At 43.5% G+C, this 18,196-nt stretch overlaps 15 non-coding genes across 15 annotated transcripts; all 15 read right to left on the bottom strand.

Annotated features, from left to right (window-relative positions):
- Positions 1 to 3,628: 3,628 nt before the first annotated feature.
- On the bottom strand, positions 3,629 to 3,700 carry TRNAW-CCA (transfer RNA tryptophan (anticodon CCA)). Its single transcript has one exon. It is a non-coding gene; the product is annotated as a tRNA-Trp (tRNA).
- Positions 3,701 to 4,292: 592 nt separating this feature from the next.
- TRNAW-CCA (transfer RNA tryptophan (anticodon CCA)) lies at positions 4,293 to 4,364 on the bottom strand. Its single transcript has one exon. It is a non-coding gene; the product is annotated as a tRNA-Trp (tRNA).
- A 1,255-nt stretch (positions 4,365 to 5,619) lies between these two features.
- TRNAW-CCA (transfer RNA tryptophan (anticodon CCA)) lies at positions 5,620 to 5,691 on the bottom strand. Its single transcript has one exon. It is a non-coding gene; the product is annotated as a tRNA-Trp (tRNA).
- Positions 5,692 to 6,283: 592 nt separating this feature from the next.
- Positions 6,284 to 6,355, bottom strand: TRNAW-CCA (transfer RNA tryptophan (anticodon CCA)). Its single transcript has one exon. It is a non-coding gene; the product is annotated as a tRNA-Trp (tRNA).
- A 592-nt stretch (positions 6,356 to 6,947) lies between these two features.
- Positions 6,948 to 7,019, bottom strand: TRNAW-CCA (transfer RNA tryptophan (anticodon CCA)). The gene has a single exon. It is a non-coding gene; the product is annotated as a tRNA-Trp (tRNA).
- A 593-nt stretch (positions 7,020 to 7,612) lies between these two features.
- Positions 7,613 to 7,684, bottom strand: TRNAW-CCA (transfer RNA tryptophan (anticodon CCA)). Its single transcript has one exon. It is a non-coding gene; the product is annotated as a tRNA-Trp (tRNA).
- A 593-nt stretch (positions 7,685 to 8,277) lies between these two features.
- TRNAW-CCA (transfer RNA tryptophan (anticodon CCA)) lies at positions 8,278 to 8,349 on the bottom strand. Its single transcript has one exon. It is a non-coding gene; the product is annotated as a tRNA-Trp (tRNA).
- Positions 8,350 to 8,942: 593 nt separating this feature from the next.
- TRNAW-CCA (transfer RNA tryptophan (anticodon CCA)) lies at positions 8,943 to 9,014 on the bottom strand. Its single transcript has one exon. It is a non-coding gene; the product is annotated as a tRNA-Trp (tRNA).
- Positions 9,015 to 9,606: 592 nt separating this feature from the next.
- On the bottom strand, positions 9,607 to 9,678 carry TRNAW-CCA (transfer RNA tryptophan (anticodon CCA)). The gene has a single exon. It is a non-coding gene; the product is annotated as a tRNA-Trp (tRNA).
- A 591-nt stretch (positions 9,679 to 10,269) lies between these two features.
- On the bottom strand, positions 10,270 to 10,341 carry TRNAW-CCA (transfer RNA tryptophan (anticodon CCA)). The gene has a single exon. It is a non-coding gene; the product is annotated as a tRNA-Trp (tRNA).
- A 593-nt stretch (positions 10,342 to 10,934) lies between these two features.
- Positions 10,935 to 11,006, bottom strand: TRNAW-CCA (transfer RNA tryptophan (anticodon CCA)). Its single transcript has one exon. It is a non-coding gene; the product is annotated as a tRNA-Trp (tRNA).
- A 593-nt stretch (positions 11,007 to 11,599) lies between these two features.
- TRNAW-CCA (transfer RNA tryptophan (anticodon CCA)) lies at positions 11,600 to 11,671 on the bottom strand. Its single transcript has one exon. It is a non-coding gene; the product is annotated as a tRNA-Trp (tRNA).
- Positions 11,672 to 14,256: 2,585 nt separating this feature from the next.
- Positions 14,257 to 14,328, bottom strand: TRNAW-CCA (transfer RNA tryptophan (anticodon CCA)). Its single transcript has one exon. It is a non-coding gene; the product is annotated as a tRNA-Trp (tRNA).
- A 2,585-nt stretch (positions 14,329 to 16,913) lies between these two features.
- Positions 16,914 to 16,985, bottom strand: TRNAW-CCA (transfer RNA tryptophan (anticodon CCA)). Its single transcript has one exon. It is a non-coding gene; the product is annotated as a tRNA-Trp (tRNA).
- Positions 16,986 to 17,577: 592 nt separating this feature from the next.
- TRNAW-CCA (transfer RNA tryptophan (anticodon CCA)) lies at positions 17,578 to 17,649 on the bottom strand. The gene has a single exon. It is a non-coding gene; the product is annotated as a tRNA-Trp (tRNA).
- Positions 17,650 to 18,196: the final 547 nt, after the last annotated feature.

Here is an 18,196-nt window from a genome sequence, read left to right as displayed (position 1 = left end):
TCTCCAGCATCTGAAGTGCCGTCAAGCTATCTTTTGACAAAGTCTTCGGCCTCTTTTGGGTACCAAAAGTGGAGCCGTGATGCATGTGTATTTGAATCAAGGTTGCGTAGAGCGCAGTCATGTCACATGGCCAGTTCACTCCATTTTTTTAGAGTGTGGTGCAAATGTCATTTTCACTTGCAACTTTCTGGTCTTCCATTGAGAGACGCTTATTTATGCCACAAGGTCAAAGAAGTTTGTTTTTTTGCCGTAACCCAATTCCACAGTGTTTTTGAACAATTTTTTGTAGTTGATGAGTAAAATGTCAGATGACCCTGACGTGATTTGAACACGCAACCTTCTGATCTGGAGTCAGACGCGCTCCCGTTGCACCACAAGGTCAATGAAACTTGAGTGCTCTGAACCTGTTCAGCACTCTTTTCGATCATGTATCTGTAGTGGATCATGAAAAGTCTGATTTGATTTGGATGTGATTTCTAGGCACAATCTTCTGATGTGGAGTGAAACGCACAACCGTTGCGCAACAAGCTCTTGCTGCTGCATGTCAAACTAGATGCAGGAGGCAAAAACTGGCATTGTGTGTCATGTCTGCTTGCTCACTTTTGTTAAACCGTGGTTCTAATAACACGGAGGTTTCAGCTTTTGATCCCCATATGGGCTAGGTTCTCCAGCATCTGAAGTGCCGTCAAGCTATCTTTTGACAAAGTCTTCGGCCTCTTTTAGGTGCCAAAAGTGGAGCCGTGATGCATGTGTATTTGAATCAAGGTTGCGTAGAGCGCAGTCTTGTCACATGGCCAGTTCACTCCATTTTTTTAGAGTGTGGTGCAAATGTCATTTTCACATGCGAATTTCTGGTCTTCCATTGAGAGACGCTTATTTATGCCACAAGGTCAAAGAAGTTTGTTTTTTTGCCGTAACCCAATTCCACAGTGTTTTTGAACAATTTTTTGTAGTTGATGAGTAAAATGTCAGATGACCTTGACGTGATTTGAACACGCAACCTTCTGATCTGGAGTCAGACGTGCTACCGTTGCGCCACAAGGTCAATGAAACTTGAGTGCTCTGACCCTGTTCAGCACTCTTTTCGATCATGTATCTGTACTGGATCATGAAAAGTCTGATTTGATTTGGATGTGATTTCTAGGCACAATCTTCTGATGTGGAGTGAAACGCACAACCGTTGCGCAACAAGCTCTTGCTGCTGCATGTCAAACTAGATGCAGGAGGCAAAAACTGGCATTGTCTGTCATGTCTGCTTGCTCACTTTTGTTAAACCGTGGTTCTAATAACACGGAGGTTTCAGCTTTTGATCCCCATATGGGCTAGGTTCTCCAGCATCTGAAGTGCCGTCAAGCTATCTTTTGACAAAGTCTTCAGCCTCTTTTGGGTACCAAAAGTGGAGCCGTGATGCATGTGTATTTGAATCAAGGTAGCGTAGAGCGCAGTCATGTCACATGGCCAGTTCACTCCATTTTTTTAGAGTGTGGTGCAAATGTCATTTTCACATGCAACTTTCTGGTCTTCCATTGAGAGACGCTTATTTATGCCACAAGGTCAAAGAAGTTTGTTTTTTTGCCGTAACTCAATTCCACAGTGTTTTTGAACAATTTTTTGTAGTTGATGAGTAAAATGTCAGATGACCCTGACGTGATTTGAACATGCAACCTTCTGATCTGGAGTCAGACGCGCTACCGTTGCGCCACAAGGTCAATGAAACTTGAGTGCTCTGACCCTGTTCAGCACTCTTTTCGATCATGTATCTGTACTGGATCATGAAAAGTCTGATTTGATTTGGATGTGATTTCTAGGCACAATCTTCTGATGTGGAGTGAAACGCACAACCGTTGCGCAACAAGCTCTTGCTGCTGCATGTCAAACTAGATGCAGGAGGCAAAAACTGGCATTGTGTGTCATGTCTGCTTGCTCACTTTTGTTAAACCGTGGTTCTAATAACACGGAGGTTTCAGCTTTTGATCCCCATATGGGCTAGGTTCTCCAGCATCTGAAGTGCCGTCAAGCTATCTTTTGACAAAGTCTTCAGCCTCTTTTGGGTACCAAAAGTGGAGCCGTGATGCATGTGTATTTGAATCAAAGTTGCGTAGAGCGCAGTCATGTCACATGGCCAGTTCACTCCATTTTTTTAGAGTGTGGTGCAAATGTCATTTTCACTTGCAACTTTCTGGTCTTCCATTGAGAGACGCTTATTTATGCCACAAGGTCAAAGAAGTTTGTTTTTTTGCCGTAACTCAATTCCACAGTGTTTTTGAACAATTTTTTGTAGTTGATGAGTAAAATGTCAGATGACCCTGACGTGATTTGAACACGCAACCTTCTGATCTGGAGTCAGACACGCTACCGTTGCACCACAAGGTCAATGAAACTTGAGTGCTCTGAACCTGTTCAGCACTCTTTTCGATCATGTATCTGTAGTGGATCATGAAAAGTCTGATTTGATTTGGATGTGATTTCTAGGCACAATCTTCTGATGTGGAGTGAAACGCACAACCGTTGCGCAACAAGCTCTTGCTGCTGCATGTCAAACTAGATGCAGGAGGCAAAAACTGGCATTGTGTGTCATGTCTGCTTGCTCACTTTTGTTAAACCGTGGTTCTAATAACACGGAGGTTTCAGCTTTTGATCCCCATATGGGCTAGGTTCTCCAGCATCTGAAGTGCCGTCAAGCTATCTTTTGACAAAGTCTTCGGCCTCTTTTAGGTGCCAAAAGTGGAGCCGTGATGCATGTGTATTTGAATCAAGTTGCGTAGAGCGCAGTCATGTCACATGGCCAGTTCACTCCATTTTTTTAGAGTGTGGTGCAAATGTCATTTTCACATGCGAATTTCTGGTCTTCCATTGAGAGACGCTTATTTATGCCACAAGGTCAAAGAAGTTTGTTTTTTTGCCGTAACCCAATTCCACAGTGTTTTTGAACAATTTTTTGTAGTTGATGAGTAAAATGTCAGATGACCTTGACGTGATTTGAACACGCAACCTTCTGATCTGGAGTCAGACGCGCTACCGTTGCACCACAAGGTCAATGAAACTTGAGTGCTCTGACCCTGTTCAGCACTCTTTTCGATCATGTATCTGTACTGGATCATGAAAAGTCTGATTTGATTTGGATGTGATTTCTAGGCACAATCTTCTGATGTGGAGTGAAACGCACAACCGTTGCGCAACAAGCTCTTGCTGCTGCATGTCAAACTAGATGCAGGAGGCAAAAACTGGCATTGTGTGTCATGTCTGCTTGCTCACTTTTGTTAAACCGTGGTTCTAATAACACGGAGGTTTCAGCTTTTGATCCCCATATGGGCTAGGTTCTCCAGCATCTGAAGTGCCGTCAAGCTATCTTTTGACAAAGTCTTCAGCCTCTTTTGGGTACCAAAAGTGGAGCCGTGATGCATGTGTATTTGAATCAAAGTTGCGTAGAGCGCAGTCATGTCACATGGCCAGTTCACTCCATTTTTTTAGAGTGTGGTGCAAATGTCATTTTCACTTGCAACTTTCTGGTCTTCCATTGAGAGACGCTTATTTATGCCACAAGGTCAAAGAAGTTTGTTTTTTTGCCGTAACTCAATTCCACAGTGTTTTTGAACAATTTTTTGTAGTTGATGAGTAAAATGTCAGATGACCTTGACGTGATTTGAACACGCAACCTTCTGATCTGGAGTCAGACGCGCTACCGTTGCGCCACAAGGTCAATGAAACTTGAGTGCTCTGACCCTGTTCAGCACTCTTTTCGATCATGTATCTGTACTGGATCATGAAAAGTCTGATTTGATTTGGATGTGATTTCTAGGCACAATCTTCTGATGTGGAGTGAAACGCACAACCGTTGCGCAACAAGCTCTTGCTGCTGCATGTCAAACTAGATGCAGGAGGCAAAAACTGGCATTGTCTGTCATGTCTGCTTGCTCACTTTTGTTAAACCGTGGTTCTAATAACACGGAGGTTTCAGCTTTTGATCCCCATATGGGCTAGGTTCTCCAGCATCTGAAGTGCCGTCAAGCTATCTTTTGACAAAGTCTTCAGCCTATTTTGGGTACCAAAAGTGGAGCCGTGATGCATGTGTATTTGAATCAAGGTTGCGTAGAGCGCAGTCATGTCACATGGCCAGTTCACTCCATTTTTTTAGAGTGTGGTGCAAATGTCATTTTCACATGCGAATTTCTGGTCTTCCATTGAGAGACGCTTATTTATGCCACAAGGTCAAAGAAGTTTGTTTTTTTGCCGTAACCCAATTCCACAGTGTTTTTGAACAATTTTTTGTAGTTGATGAGTAAAATGTCAGATGACCTTGACGTGATTTGAACACGCAACCTTCTGATCTGGAGTCAGACGCGCTACCGTTGCGCCACAAGGTCAATGAAACTTGAGTGCTCTGACCCTGTTCAGCACTCTTTTCGATCATGTATCTGTACTGGATCATGAAAAGTCTGATTTGATTTGGATGTGATTTCTAGGCACAATCTTCTGATGTGGAGTGAAACGCACAACCGTTGCGCAACAAGCTCTTGCTGCTGCATGTCAAACTAGATGCAGGAGGCAAAAACTGGCATTGTCTGTCATGTCTGCTTGCTCACTTTTGTTAAACCGTGGTTCTAATAACACGGAGGTTTCAGCTTTTGATCCCCATATGGGCTAGGTTCTCCAGCATCTGAAGTGCCGTCAAGCTATCTTTTGACAAAGTCTTCAGCCTCTTTTGGGTACCAAAAGTGGAGCCGTGATGCATGTGTATTTGAATCAAGGTAGCGTAGAGCGCAGTCATGTCACATGGCCAGTTCACTCCATTTTTTTAGAGTGTGGTGCAAATGTCATTTTCACTTGCAACTTTCTGGTCTTCCATTGAGAGACGCTTATTTATGCCACAAGGTCAAAGAAGTTTGTTTTTTTGCCGTAACTCAATTCCACAGTGTTTTTGAACAATTTTTTGTAGTTGATGAGTAAAATGTCAGATGACCCTGACGTGATTTGAACACGCAACCTTCTGATCTGGAGTCAGACACGCTACCGTTGCACCACAAGGTCAATGAAATTTGAGTGCTCTGAACCTGTTCAGCACTCTTTTCGATCATGTATCTGTAGTGGATCATGAAAAGTCTGATTTGATTTGGATGTGATTTCTAGGCACAATCTTCTGATGTGGAGTGAAACGCACAACCGTTGCGCAACAAGCTCTTGCTGCTGCATGTCAAACTAGATGCAGGAGGCAAAAACTGGCATTGTGTGTCATGTCTGCTTGCTCACTTTTGTTAAACCGTGGTTCTAATAACACGGAGGTTTCAGCTTTTGATCCCCATATGGGCTAGGTTCTCCAGCATCTGAAGTGCCGTCAAGCTATCTTTTGACAAAGTCTTCGGCCTCTTTTAGGTGCCAAAAGTGGAGCCGTGATGCATGTGTATTTGAATCAAGTTGCGTAGAGCGCAGTCATGTCACATGGCCAGTTCACTCCATTTTTTTAGAGTGTGGTGCAAATGTCATTTTCACATGCGAATTTCTGGTCTTCCATTGAGAGACGCTTATTTATGCCACAAGGTCAAAGAAGTTTGTTTTTTTGCCGTAACCCAATTCCACAGTGTTTTTGAACAATTTTTTGTAGTTGATGAGTAAAATGTCAGATGACCTTGACGTGATTTGAACACGCAACCTTCTGATCTGGAGTCAGACGCGCTACCGTTGCGCCACAAGGTCAATGAAACTTGAGTGCTCTGACCCTGTTCAGCACTCTTTTCGATCATGTATCTGTACTGGATCATGAAAAGTCTGATTTGATTTGGATGTGATTTCTAGGCACAATCTTCTGATGTGGAGTGAAACGCACAACCGTTGCGCAACAAGCTCTTGCTGCTGCATGTCAAACTAGATGCAGGAGGCAAAAACTGGCATTGTCTGTCATGTCTGCTTGCTCACTTTTGTTAAACCGTGGTTCTAATAACACGGAGGTTTCAGCTTTTGATCCCCATATGGGCTAGGTTCTCCAGCATCTGAAGTGCCGTCAAGCTATCTTTTGACAAAGTCTTCGGCCTCTTTTAGGTGCCAAAACTGGAGCCGTGATGCATGTGTATTTGAATCAAGGTTGCGTAGAGCGCAGTCATGTCACATGGCCAGTTCACTCCATTTTTTTAGAGTGTGGTGCAAATGTCATTTTCACATGCAACTTTCTGGTCTTCCATTGAGAGACGCTTATTTATGCCACAAGGTCAAAGAAGTTTGTTTTTTTGCCGTAACTCAATTCCACAGTGTTTTTGAACAATTTTTTGTAGTTGATGAGTAAAATGTCAGATGACCCTGACGTGATTTGAACACGCAACCTTCTGATCTGGAGTCAGACGCGCTACCGTTGCGCCACAAGGTCAATGAAACTTGAGTGCTCTGACCCTGTTCAGCACTCTTTTCGATCATGTATCTGTACTGGATCATGAAAAGTCTGATTTGATTTGGATGTGATTTCTAGGCACAATCTTCTGATGTGGAGTGAAACGCACAACCGTTGCGCAACAAGCTCTTGCTGCTGCATGTCAAACTAGATGCAGGAGGCAAAAACTGGCATTGTCTGTCATGTCTGCTTGCTCACTTTTGTTAAACCGTGGTTCTAATAACACGGAGGTTTCAGCTTTTGATCCCCATATGGGCTAGGTTCTCCAGCATCTGAAGTGCCGTCAAGCTATCTTTTGACAAAGTCTTCGGCCTCTTTTAGGTGCCAAAACTGGAGCCGTGATGCATGTGTATTTGAATCAAGGTTGCGTAGAGCGCAGTCATGTCACATGGCCAGTTCACTCCATTTTTTTAGAGTGTGGTGCAAATGTCATTTTCACATGCAACTTTCTGGTCTTCCATTGAGAGACGCTTATTTATGCCACAAGGTCAAAGAAGTTTGTTTTTTTGCCGTAACTCAATTCCACAGTGTTTTTGAACAATTTTTTGTAGTTGATGAGTAAAATGTCAGATGACCCTGACGTGATTTGAACACGCAACCTTCTGATCTGGAGTCAGACGCGCTACCGTTGCGCCACAAGGTCAATGAAACTTGAGTGCTCTGACCCTGTTCAGCACTCTTTTCGATCATGTATCTGTACTGGATCATGAAAAGTCTGATTTGATTTGGATGTGATTTCTAGGCACAATCTTCTGATGTGGAGTGAAACGCACAACCGTTGCGCAACAAGCTCTTGCTGCTGCATGTCAAACTAGATGCAGGAGGCAAAAACTGGCATTGTCTGTCATGTCTGCTTGCTCACTTTTGTTAAACCGTGGTTCTAATAACACGGAGGTTTCAGCTTTTGATCCCCATATGGGCTAGGTTCTCCAGCATCTGAAGTGCCGTCAAGCTATCTTTTGACAAAGTCTTCAGCCTCTTTTGGGTACCAAAAGTGGAGCCGTGATGCATGTGTATTTGAATCAAGGTTGCGTAGAGCGCAGTCATGTCACATGGCCAGTTCACTCCATTTTTTTAGAGTGTGGTGCAAATGTCATTTTCACATGCAACTTTCTGGTCTTCCATTGAGAGACGCTTATTTATGCCACAAGGTCAAAGAAGTTTGTTTTTTTGCCGTAACCCAATTCCACAGTGCTTTTGAACAATTTTTTTGTAGTTGATGAGTAAAATGTCAGATGACCCTGACGTGATTTGAACACGCAACCTTCTGATCTGGAGTCAGACGCGCTACCGTTGCGCCACAAGGTCAATGAAACTTGAGTGCTCTGACCCTGTTCAGCACTCTTTTCGATCATGTATCTGTACTGGATCATGAAAAGTCTGATTTGATTTGGATGTGATTTCTAGGCACAATCTTCTGATGTGGAGTGAAACGCACAACCGTTGCGCAACAAGCTCTTGCTGCTGCATGTCAAACTAGATGCAGGAGGCAAAAACTGGCATTGTCTGTCATGTCTGCTTGCTCACTTTTGTTAAACCGTGGTTCTAATAACACGGAGGTTTCAGCTTTTGATCCCCATATGGGCTAGGTTCTCCAGCATCTGAAGTGCCGTCAAGCTATCTTTTGACAAAGTCTTCGGCCTCTTTTAGGTGCCAAAACTGGAGCCGTGATGCATGTGTATTTGAATCAAGGTTGCGTAGAGCGCAGTCATGTCACATGGCCAGTTCACTCCATTTTTTTAGAGTGTGGTGCAAATGTCATTTTCACATGCGAATTTCTGGTCTTCCATTGAGAGACGCTTATTTATGCCACAAGGTCAAAGAAGTTTGTTTTTTTGCCGTAACTCAATTCCACAGTGTTTTTGAACAATTTTTTTGTAGTTGATGAGTAAAATGTCAGATGACCCTGACGTGATTTGAACACGCAACCTTCTGATCTGGAGTCAGACGCGCTACCGTTGCGCCACAAGGTCAATGAAACTTGAGTGCTCTGACCCTGTTCAGCACTCTTTTCGATCATGTATCTGTACTGGATCATGAAAAGTCTGATTTGATTTGGATGTGATTTCTAGGCACAATCTTCTGATGTGGAGTGAAACGCACAACCGTTGCGCAACAAGCTCTTGCTGCTGCATGTCAAACTAGATGCAGGAGGCAAAAACTGGCATTGTCTGTCATGTCTGCTTGCTCACTTTTGTTAAACCGTGGTTCTAATAACACGGAGGTTTCAGCTTTTGATCCCCATATGGGCTAGGTTCTCCAGCATCTGAAGTGCCGTCAAGCTATCTTTTGACAAAGTCTTCGGCCTCTTTTAGGTGCCAAAACTGGAGCCGTGATGCATGTGTATTTGAATCAAGGTTGCGTAGAGCGCAGTCATGTCACATGGCCAGTTCACTCCATTTTTTTAGAGTGTGGTGCAAATGTCATTTTCACATGCGAATTTCTGGTCTTCCATTGAGAGACGCTTATTTATGCCACAAGGTCAAAGAAGTTTGTTTTTTTGCCGTAACTCAATTCCACAGTGTTTTTGAACAATTTTTTTGTAGTTGATGAGTAAAATGTCAGATGACCCTGACGTGATTTGAACACGCAACCTTCTGATCTGGAGTCAGACGCGCTACCGTTGCGCCACAAGGTCAATGAAACTTGAGTGCTCTGACCCTGTTCAGCACTCTTTTCGATCATGTATCTGTACTGGATCATGAAAAGTCTGATTTGATTTGGATGTGATTTCTAGGCACAATCTTCTGATGTGGAGTGAAACGCACAACCGTTGCGCAACAAGCTCTTGCTGCTGCATGTCAAACTAGATGCAGGAGGCAAAAACTGGCATTGTCTGTCATGTCTGCTTGCTCACTTTTGTTAAACCGTGGTTCTAATAACACGGAGGTTTCAGCTTTTGATCCCCATATGGGCTAGGTTCTCCAGCATCTGAAGTGCCGTCAAGCTATCTTTTGACAAAGTCTTCGGCCTCTTTTAGGTGCCAAAACTGGAGCCGTGATGCATGTGTATTTGAATCAAGGTTGCGTAGAGCGCAGTCATGTCACATGGCCAGTTCACTCCATTTTTTTAGAGTGTGGTGCAAATGTCATTTTCACATGCAACTTTCTGGTCTTCCATTGAGAGACGCTTATTTATGCCACAAGGTCAAAGAAGTTTGTTTTTTTGCCGTAACTCAATTCCACAGTGTTTTTGAACAATTTTTTGTAGTTGATGAGTAAAATGTCAGATGACCCTGACGTGATTTGAACACGCAACCTTCTGATCTGGAGTCAGACGCGCTACCGTTGCGCCACAAGGTCAATGAGACTTGAGTGCTCTGACCCTGTTCAGCACTCTTTTCGATCATGTATCTGTACTGGATCATGAAAAGTCTGATTTGATTTGGATGTGATTTCTAGGCACAATCTTCTGATGTGGAGTGAAACGCACAACCGTTGCGCAACAAGCTCTTGCTGCTGCATGTCAAACTAGATGCAGGAGGCAAAAACTGGCATTGTGTGTCATGTCTGCTTGCTCACTTTTGTTAAACCGTGGTTCTAATAACACGGAGGTTTCAGCTTTTGATCCCCATATGGGCTAGGTTCTCCAGCATCTGAAGTGCCGTCAAGCTATCTTTTGACAAAGTCTTCAGCCTCTTTTGGGTACCAAAAGTGGAGCCGTGATGCATGTGTATTTGAATCAAATTGCGTAGAGCGCAGTCATGTCACATGGCCAGTTCACACCATTTTTTTAGAGTGTGGTGCAAATGTCATTTTCACATGCGAATTTCTTGTCTTCCATTGAGAGACGCTTATTTATGCCACAAGGTCAAAGAAGTTTGTTTTTTTGCCGTAACCCAATTCCACAGTGTTTTTGAATAATTTTTAGTAGTTGATGAGTAAAATGTCAGATGACCTTGACGTGATTTGAACACGCAACCTTCTGATCTGGAGTCAGACGCGCTACCGTTGCGCCACAAGGTCACTGAAACTTGAGTGCTCTGACCCTGTTCAGCACTCTTTTCGATCATGTATCTGTACTGGATCATGAAAAGTCTGATTTGATTTGGATGTGATTTCTAGGCACAATCTTCTGATGTGGAGTGAAACGCACAACCGTTGCGCAACAAGCTCTTGCTGCTGCATGTCAAACTAGATGCAGGAGGCAAAAACTGGCATTGTCTGTCATGTCTGCTTGCTCACTTTTGTTAAACCGTGGTTCTAATAACACGGAGGTTTCAGCTTTTGATCCCCATATGGGCTAGGTTCTCCAGCATCTGAAGTGCCGTCAAGCTATCTTTTGACAAAGTCTTCAGCCTCTTTTGGGTACCAAAAGTGGAGCCGTGATGCATGTGTATTTGAATCAAGGTTGCGTAGAGCGCAGTCATGTCACATGGCCAGTTCACTCCATTTTTTTAGAGTGTGGTGCAAATGTCATTTTCACATGCAACTTTCTGGTCTTCCATTGAGAGACGCTTATTTATGCCACAAGGTCAAAGAAGTTTGTTTTTTTGCCGTAACCCAATTCCACAGTGTTTTTGAACAATTTTTTTGTAGTTGATGAGTAAAATGTCAGATGACCCTGACGTGATTTGAACACGCAACCTTCTGATCTGGAGTCAGACGCGCTACCGTTGCGCCACAAGGTCAATGAAACTTGAGTGCTCTGACCCTGTTCAGCACTCTTTTCGATCATGTATCTGTACTGGATCATGAAAAGTCTGATTTGATTTGGATGTGATTTCTAGGCACAATCTTCTGATGTGGAGTGAAACGCACAACCGTTGCGCAACAAGCTCTTGCTGCTGCATGTCAAACTAGATGCAGGAGGCAAAAACTGGCATTGTCTGTCATGTCTGCTTGCTCACTTTTGTTAAACCGTGGTTCTAATAACACGGAGGTTTCAGCTTTTGATCCCCATATGGGCTAGGTTCTCCAGCATCTGAAGTGCCGTCAAGCTATCTTTTGACAAAGTCTTCGGCCTCTTTTAGGTGCCAAAACTGGAGCCGTGATGCATGTGTATTTGAATCAAGGTTGCGTAGAGCGCAGTCATGTCACATGGCCAGTTCACTCCATTTTTTTAGAGTGTGGTGCAAATGTCATTTTCACATGCGAATTTCTGGTCTTCCATTGAGAGACGCTTATTTATGCCACAAGGTCAAAGAAGTTTGTTTTTTTGCTGTAACTCAATTCCACAGTGTTTTTGAACAATTTTTTTGTAGTTGATGAGTAAAATGTCAGATGACCCTGACGTGATTTGAACACGCAACCTTCTGATCTGGAGTCAGACGCGCTACCGTTGCGCCACAAGGTCAATGAAACTTGAGTGCTCTGACCCTGTTCAGCACTCTTTTCGATCATGTATCTGTACTGGATCATGAAAAGTCTGATTTGATTTGGATGTGATTTCTAGGCACAATCTTCTGATGTGGAGTGAAACGCACAACCGTTGCGCAACAAGCTCTTGCTGCTGCATGTCAAACTAGATGCAGGAGGCAAAAACTGGCATTGTCTGTCATGTCTGCTTGCTCACTTTTGTTAAACCGTGGTTCTAATAACACGGAGGTTTCAGCTTTTGATCCCCATATGGGCTAGGTTCTCCAGCATCTGAAGTGCCGTCAAGCTATCTTTTGACAAAGTCTTCGGCCTCTTTTAGGTGCCAAAACTGGAGCCGTGATGCATGTGTATTTGAATCAAGGTTGCGTAGAGCGCAGTCATGTCACATGGCCAGTTCACTCCATTTTTTTAGAGTGTGGTGCAAATGTCATTTTCACATGCAACTTTCTGGTCTTCCATTGAGAGACGCTTATTTATGCCACAAAGTCAAAGAAGTTTGTTTTTTTGCCGTAACTCAATTCCACAGTGTTTTTGAACAATTTTTTGTAGTTGATGAGTAAAATGTCAGATGACCCTGACGTGATTTGAACACGCAACCTTCTGATGTGGAGTCAGACGCGCTACCGTTGCGCCACAAGGTCAATGAAACTTGAGTGCTCTGACCCTGTTCAGCACTCTTTTCGATCATGTATCTGTACTGGTTCATGAAAAGTCTGATTTGATTTGGATGTGATTTCTAGGCACAATCTTCTGATGTGGAGTGAAACGCACAACCGTTGCGCAACAAGCTCTTGCTGCTGCATGTCAAACTAGATGCAGGAGGCAAAAACTGGCATTGTCTGTCATGTCTGCTTGCTCACTTTTGTTAAACCGTGGTTCTAATAACACGGAGGTTTCAGCTTTTGATCCCCATATGGGCTAGGTTCTCCAGCATCTGAAGTGCCGTCAAGCTATCTTTTGACAAAGTCTTCAGCCTCTTTTGGGTACCAAAAGTGGAGCCGTGATGCATGTGTATTTGAATCAAGGTTGCGTAGAGCGCAGTCATGTCACATGGCCAGTTCACTCCATTTTTTTAGAGTGTGGTGCAAATGTCATTTTCACATGCAACTTTCTGGTCTTCCATTGAGAGACGCTTATTTATGCCACAAGGTCAAAGAAGTTTGTTTTTTTGCCGTAACCCAATTCCACAGTGCTTTTGAACAATTTTTTGTAGTTGATGAGTAAAATGTCAGATGACCCTGATGTGATTTGAACACGCAACCTTCTGATGTGGAGTCAGACGCGCTACCGTTGCGCCACAAGGTCAATGAAACTTGAGTGCTCTGACCCTGTTCAGCACTCTTTTCGATCATGTATCTGTACTGGATCATGAAAAGTCTGATTTGATTTGGATGTGATTTCTAGGCACAATCTTCTGATGTGGAGTGAAACACACAACCGTTGCGCAACAAGCTCTTGCTGCTGCATGTCAAACTAGATGCAGGAGGCAAAAACTGGCATTGTGTGTCATGTCTGCTTGCTCACTTTTGTTAAACCGTGGTTCTAATAACACGGAGGTTTCAGCTTTTGATCCCCATATGGGATAGGTTCTCCAGCATCTGAAGTGCCGTCAAGCTATCTTTTGACAAAGTCTTCAGCCTCTTTTGGGTACCAAAAGTGGAGCCGTGATGCATGTGTATTTGAATCAAGGTTGCGTAGAGCGCAGTCATGTCACATGGCCAGTTCACTCCATTTTTTTAGAGTGTGGTGCAAATGTCATTTTCACATGCAACTTTCTGGTCTTCCATTGAGAGACGCTTATTTATGCCACAAGGTCAAAGAAGTTTGTTTTTTTGCCGTAACTCAATTCCACAGTGTTTTTGAACAATTTTTTTGTAGTTGATGAGTAAAATGTCAGATGACCCTGACGTGATTTCAACACGCAACCTTCTGATCTGGAGTCAGACGCGCTACCGTTGCGCCACAAGGTCAATGAAACTTGAGTGCTCTGACCCTGTTCAGCACTCTTTTCGATCATGTATCTGTACTGGATCATGAAAAGTCTGATTTGATTTGGATGTGATTTCTAGGCACAATCTTCTGATGTGGAGTGAAACGCACAACCGTTGCGCAACAAGCTCTTGCTGCTGCATGTCAAACTAGATGCAGGAGGCAAAAACTGGCATTGTCTGTCATGTCTGCTTGCTCACTTTTGTTAAACCGTGGTTCTAATAACACGGAGGTTTCAGCTTTTGATCCCCATATGGGCTAGGTTCTCCAGCATCTGAAGTGCCGTCAAGCTATCTTTTGACAAAGTCTTCGGCCTCTTTTAGGTGCCAAAACTGGAGCCGTGATGCATGTGTATTTGAATCAAGGTTGCGTAGAGCGCAGTCATGTCACATGGCCAGTTCACTCCATTTTTTTAGAGTGTGGTGCAAATGTCATTTTCACATGCAACTTTCTGGTCTTCCATTGAGAGACGCTTATTTATGCCACAAGGTCAAAGAAGTTTGTTTTTTTGCCGTAACTCAATTCCACAGTGTTTTTGAACAATTTTTTGTAGTTGATGAGTAAAATGTCAGATGACCCTGACGTGATTTGAACACGCAACCTTCTGATCTGGAGTCAGACGCGCTACCGTTGCGCCACAAGGCCAATGAAACTTGAGTGCTCTGACCCTGTTCAGCACTCTTTTCGATCATGTATCTGTACTGGATCATGAAAAGTCTGATTTGATTTGGATGTGATTTCTAGGCACAATCTTCTGATGTGGAGTGAAACGCACAACCGTTGCGCAACAAGCTCTTGCTGCTGCATGTCAAACTAGATGCAGGAGGCAAAAACTGGCATTGTCTGTCATGTCTGCTTGCTCACTTTTGTTAAACCGTGGTTCTAATAACACGGAGGTTTCAGCTTTTGATCCCCATATGGGCTAGGTTCTCCAGCATCTGAAGTGCCGTCAAGCTATCTTTTGACAAAGTCTTCGGCCTCTTTTAGGTGCCAAAACTGGAGCCGTGATGCATGTGTATTTGAATCAAGGTTGCGTAGAGCGCAGTCATGTCACATGGCCAGTTCACTCCATTTTTTTAGAGTGTGGTGCAAATGTCATTTTCACATGCAACTTTCTGGTCTTCCATTGAGAGACGCTTATTTATGCCACAAAGTCAAAGAAGTTTGTTTTTTTGCCGTAACTCAATTCCACAGTGTTTTTGAACAAATTTTTGTAGTTGATGAGTAAAATGTCAGATGACCCTGACGTGATTTGAACACGCAACCTTCTGATGTGGAGTCAGACGCGCTACCGTTGCGCCACAAGGTCAATGAAACTTGAGTGCTCTGACCCTGTTCAGCACTCTTTTCGATCATGTATCTGTACTGGTTCATGAAAAGTCTGATTTGATTTGGATGTGATTTCTAGGCACAATCTTCTGATGTGGAGTGAAACGCACAACCGTTGCGCAACAAGCTCTTGCTGCTGCATGTCAAACTAGATGCAGGAGGCAAAAACTGGCATTGTCTGTCATGTCTGCTTGCTCACTTTTGTTAAACCGTGGTTCTAATAACACGGAGGTTTCAGCTTTTGATCCCCATATGGGCTAGGTTCTCCAGCATCTGAAGTGCCGTCAAGCTATCTTTTGACAAAGTCTTCAGCCTCTTTTGGGTACCAAAAGTGGAGCCGTGATGCATGTGTATTTGAATCAAGGTTGCGTAGAGCGCAGTCATGTCACATGGCCAGTTCACTCCATTTTTTTAGAGTGTGGTGCAAATGTCATTTTCACATGCAACTTTCTGGTCTTCCATTGAGAGACGCTTATTTATGCCACAAGGTCAAAGAAGTTTGTTTTTTTGCCGTAACCCAATTCCACAGTGCTTTTGAACAATTTTTTGTAGTTGATGAGTAAAATGTCAGATGACCCTGATGTGATTTGAACACGCAACCTTCTGATGTGGAGTCAGACGCGCTACCGTTGCGCCACAAGGTCAATGAAACTTGAGTGCTCTGACCCTGTTCAGCACTCTTTTCGATCATGTATCTGTACTGGATCATGAAAAGTCTGATTTGATTTGGATGTGATTTCTAGGCACAATCTTCTGATGTGGAGTGAAACACACAACCGTTGCGCAACAAGCTCTTGCTGCTGCATGTCAAACTAGATGCAGGAGGCAAAAACTGGCATTGTGTGTCATGTCTGCTTGCTCACTTTTGTTAAACCGTGGTTCTAATAACACGGAGGTTTCAGCTTTTGATCCCCATATGGGATAGGTTCTCCAGCATCTGAAGTGCCGTCAAGCTATCTTTTGACAAAGTCTTCAGCCTCTTTTGGGTACCAAAAGTGGAGCCGTGATGCATGTGTATTTGAATCAAGGTTGCGTAGAGCGCAGTCATGTCACATGGCCAGTTCACTCCATTTTTTTAGAGTGTGGTGCAAATGTCATTTTCACATGCAACTTTCTGGTCTTCCATTGAGAGACGCTTATTTATGCCACAAGGTCAAAGAAGTTTGTTTTTTTGCCGTAACTCAATTCCACAGTGTTTTTGAACAATTTTTTTGTAGTTGATGAGTAAAATGTCAGATGACCCTGACGTGATTTCAACACGCAACCTTCTGATCTGGAGTCAGACGCGCTACCGTTGCGCCACAAGGTCAATGAAACTTGAGTGCTCTGACCCTGTTCAGCACTCTTTTCGATCATGTATCTGTACTGGATCATGAAAAGTCTGATTTGATTTGGATGTGATTTCTAGGCACAATCTTCTGATGTGGAGTGAAACGCACAACCGTTGCGCAACAAGCTCTTGCTGCTGCATGTCAAACTAGATGCAGGAGGCAAAAACTGGCATTGTCTGTCATGTCTGCTTGCTCACTTTTGTTAAACCGTGGTTCTAATAACACGGAGGTTTCAGCTTTTGATCCCCATATGGGCTAGGTTCTCCAGCATCTGAAGTGCCGTCAAGCTATCTTTTGACAAAGTCTTCGGCCTCTTTTAGGTGCCAAAACTGGAGCCGTGATGCATGTGTATTTGAATCAAGGTTGCGTAGAGCGCAGTCATGTCACATGGCCAGTTCACTCCATTTTTTTAGAGTGTGGTGCAAATGTCATTTTCACATGCAACTTTCTGGTCTTCCATTGAGAGACGCTTATTTATGCCACAAGGTCAAAGAAGTTTGTTTTTTTGCCGTAACTCAATTCCACAGTGTTTTTGAACAATTTTTTGTAGTTGATGAGTAAAATGTCAGATGACCCTGACGTGATTTGAACACGCAACCTTCTGATCTGGAGTCAGACGCGCTACCGTTGCGCCACAAGGCCAATGAAACTTGAGTGCTCTGACCCTGTTCAGCACTCTTTTCGATCATGTATCTGTACTGGATCATGAAAAGTCTGATTTGATTTGGATGTGATTTCTAGGCACAATCTTCTGATGTGGAGTGAAACGCACAACCGTTGCGCAACAAGCTCTTGCTGCTGCATGTCAAACTAGATGCAGGAGGCAAAAACTGGCATTGTCTGTCATGTCTGCTTGCTCACTTTTGTTAAACCGTGGTTCTAATAACACGGAGGTTTCAGCTTTTGATCCCCATATGGGCTAGGTTCTCCAGCATCTGAAGTGCCGTCAAGCTATCTTTTGACAAAGTCTTCGGCCTCTTTTAGGTGCCAAAACTGGAGCCGTGATGCATGTGTATTTGAATCAAGGTTGCGTAGAGCGCAGTCATGTCACATGGCCAGTTCACTCCATTTTTTTAGAGTGTGGTGCAAATGTCATTTTCACATGCAACTTTCTGGTCTTCCATTGAGAGACGCTTATTTATGCCACAAGGTCAAAGAAGTTTGTTTTTTTGCCGTAACTCAATTCCACAGTGTTTTTGAACAATTTTTTGTAGTTGATGAGTAAAATGTCAGATGACCCTGACGTGATTTGAACACGCAACCTTCTGATCTGGAGTCAGACGCGCTACCGTTGCGCCACAAGGTCAATGAAACTTGAGTGCTCTGACCCTGTTCAGCACTCTTTTCGATCATGTATCTGTACTGGATCATGAAAAGTCTGATTTGATTTGGATGTGATTTCTAGGCACAATCTTCTGATGTGGAGTGAAACGCACAACCGTTGCGCAACAAGCTCTTGCTGCTGCATGTCAAACTAGATGCAGGAGGCAAAAACTGGCATTGTCTGTCATGTCTGCTTGCTCACTTTTGTTAAACCGTGGTTCTAATAACACGGAGGTTTCAGCTTTTGATCCCCATATGGGCTAGGTTCTCCAGCATCTGAAGTGCCGTCAAGCTATCTTTTGACAAAGTCTTCAGCCTCTTTTGGGTACCAAAAGTGGAGCCGTGATGCATGTGTATTTGAATCAAGGTTGCGTAGAGCGCAGTCATGTCACATGGCCAGTTCACTCCATTTTTTTAGAGTGTGGTGCAAATGTCATTTTCACATGCAACTTTCTGGTCTTCCATTGAGAGACGCTTATTTATGCCACAAGGTCAAAGAAGTTTGTTTTTTTGCCGTAACCCAATTCCAC

Source organism: Eleutherodactylus coqui, chromosome 2 (assembly GCF_035609145.1).
Source record: "Eleutherodactylus coqui strain aEleCoq1 chromosome 2, aEleCoq1.hap1, whole genome shotgun sequence".
In the NCBI taxonomy this organism is placed as follows: domain Eukaryota; kingdom Metazoa; phylum Chordata; class Amphibia; order Anura; family Eleutherodactylidae; genus Eleutherodactylus; species Eleutherodactylus coqui.
This window is presented reverse-complemented; position numbering and strand designations above follow the sequence as displayed.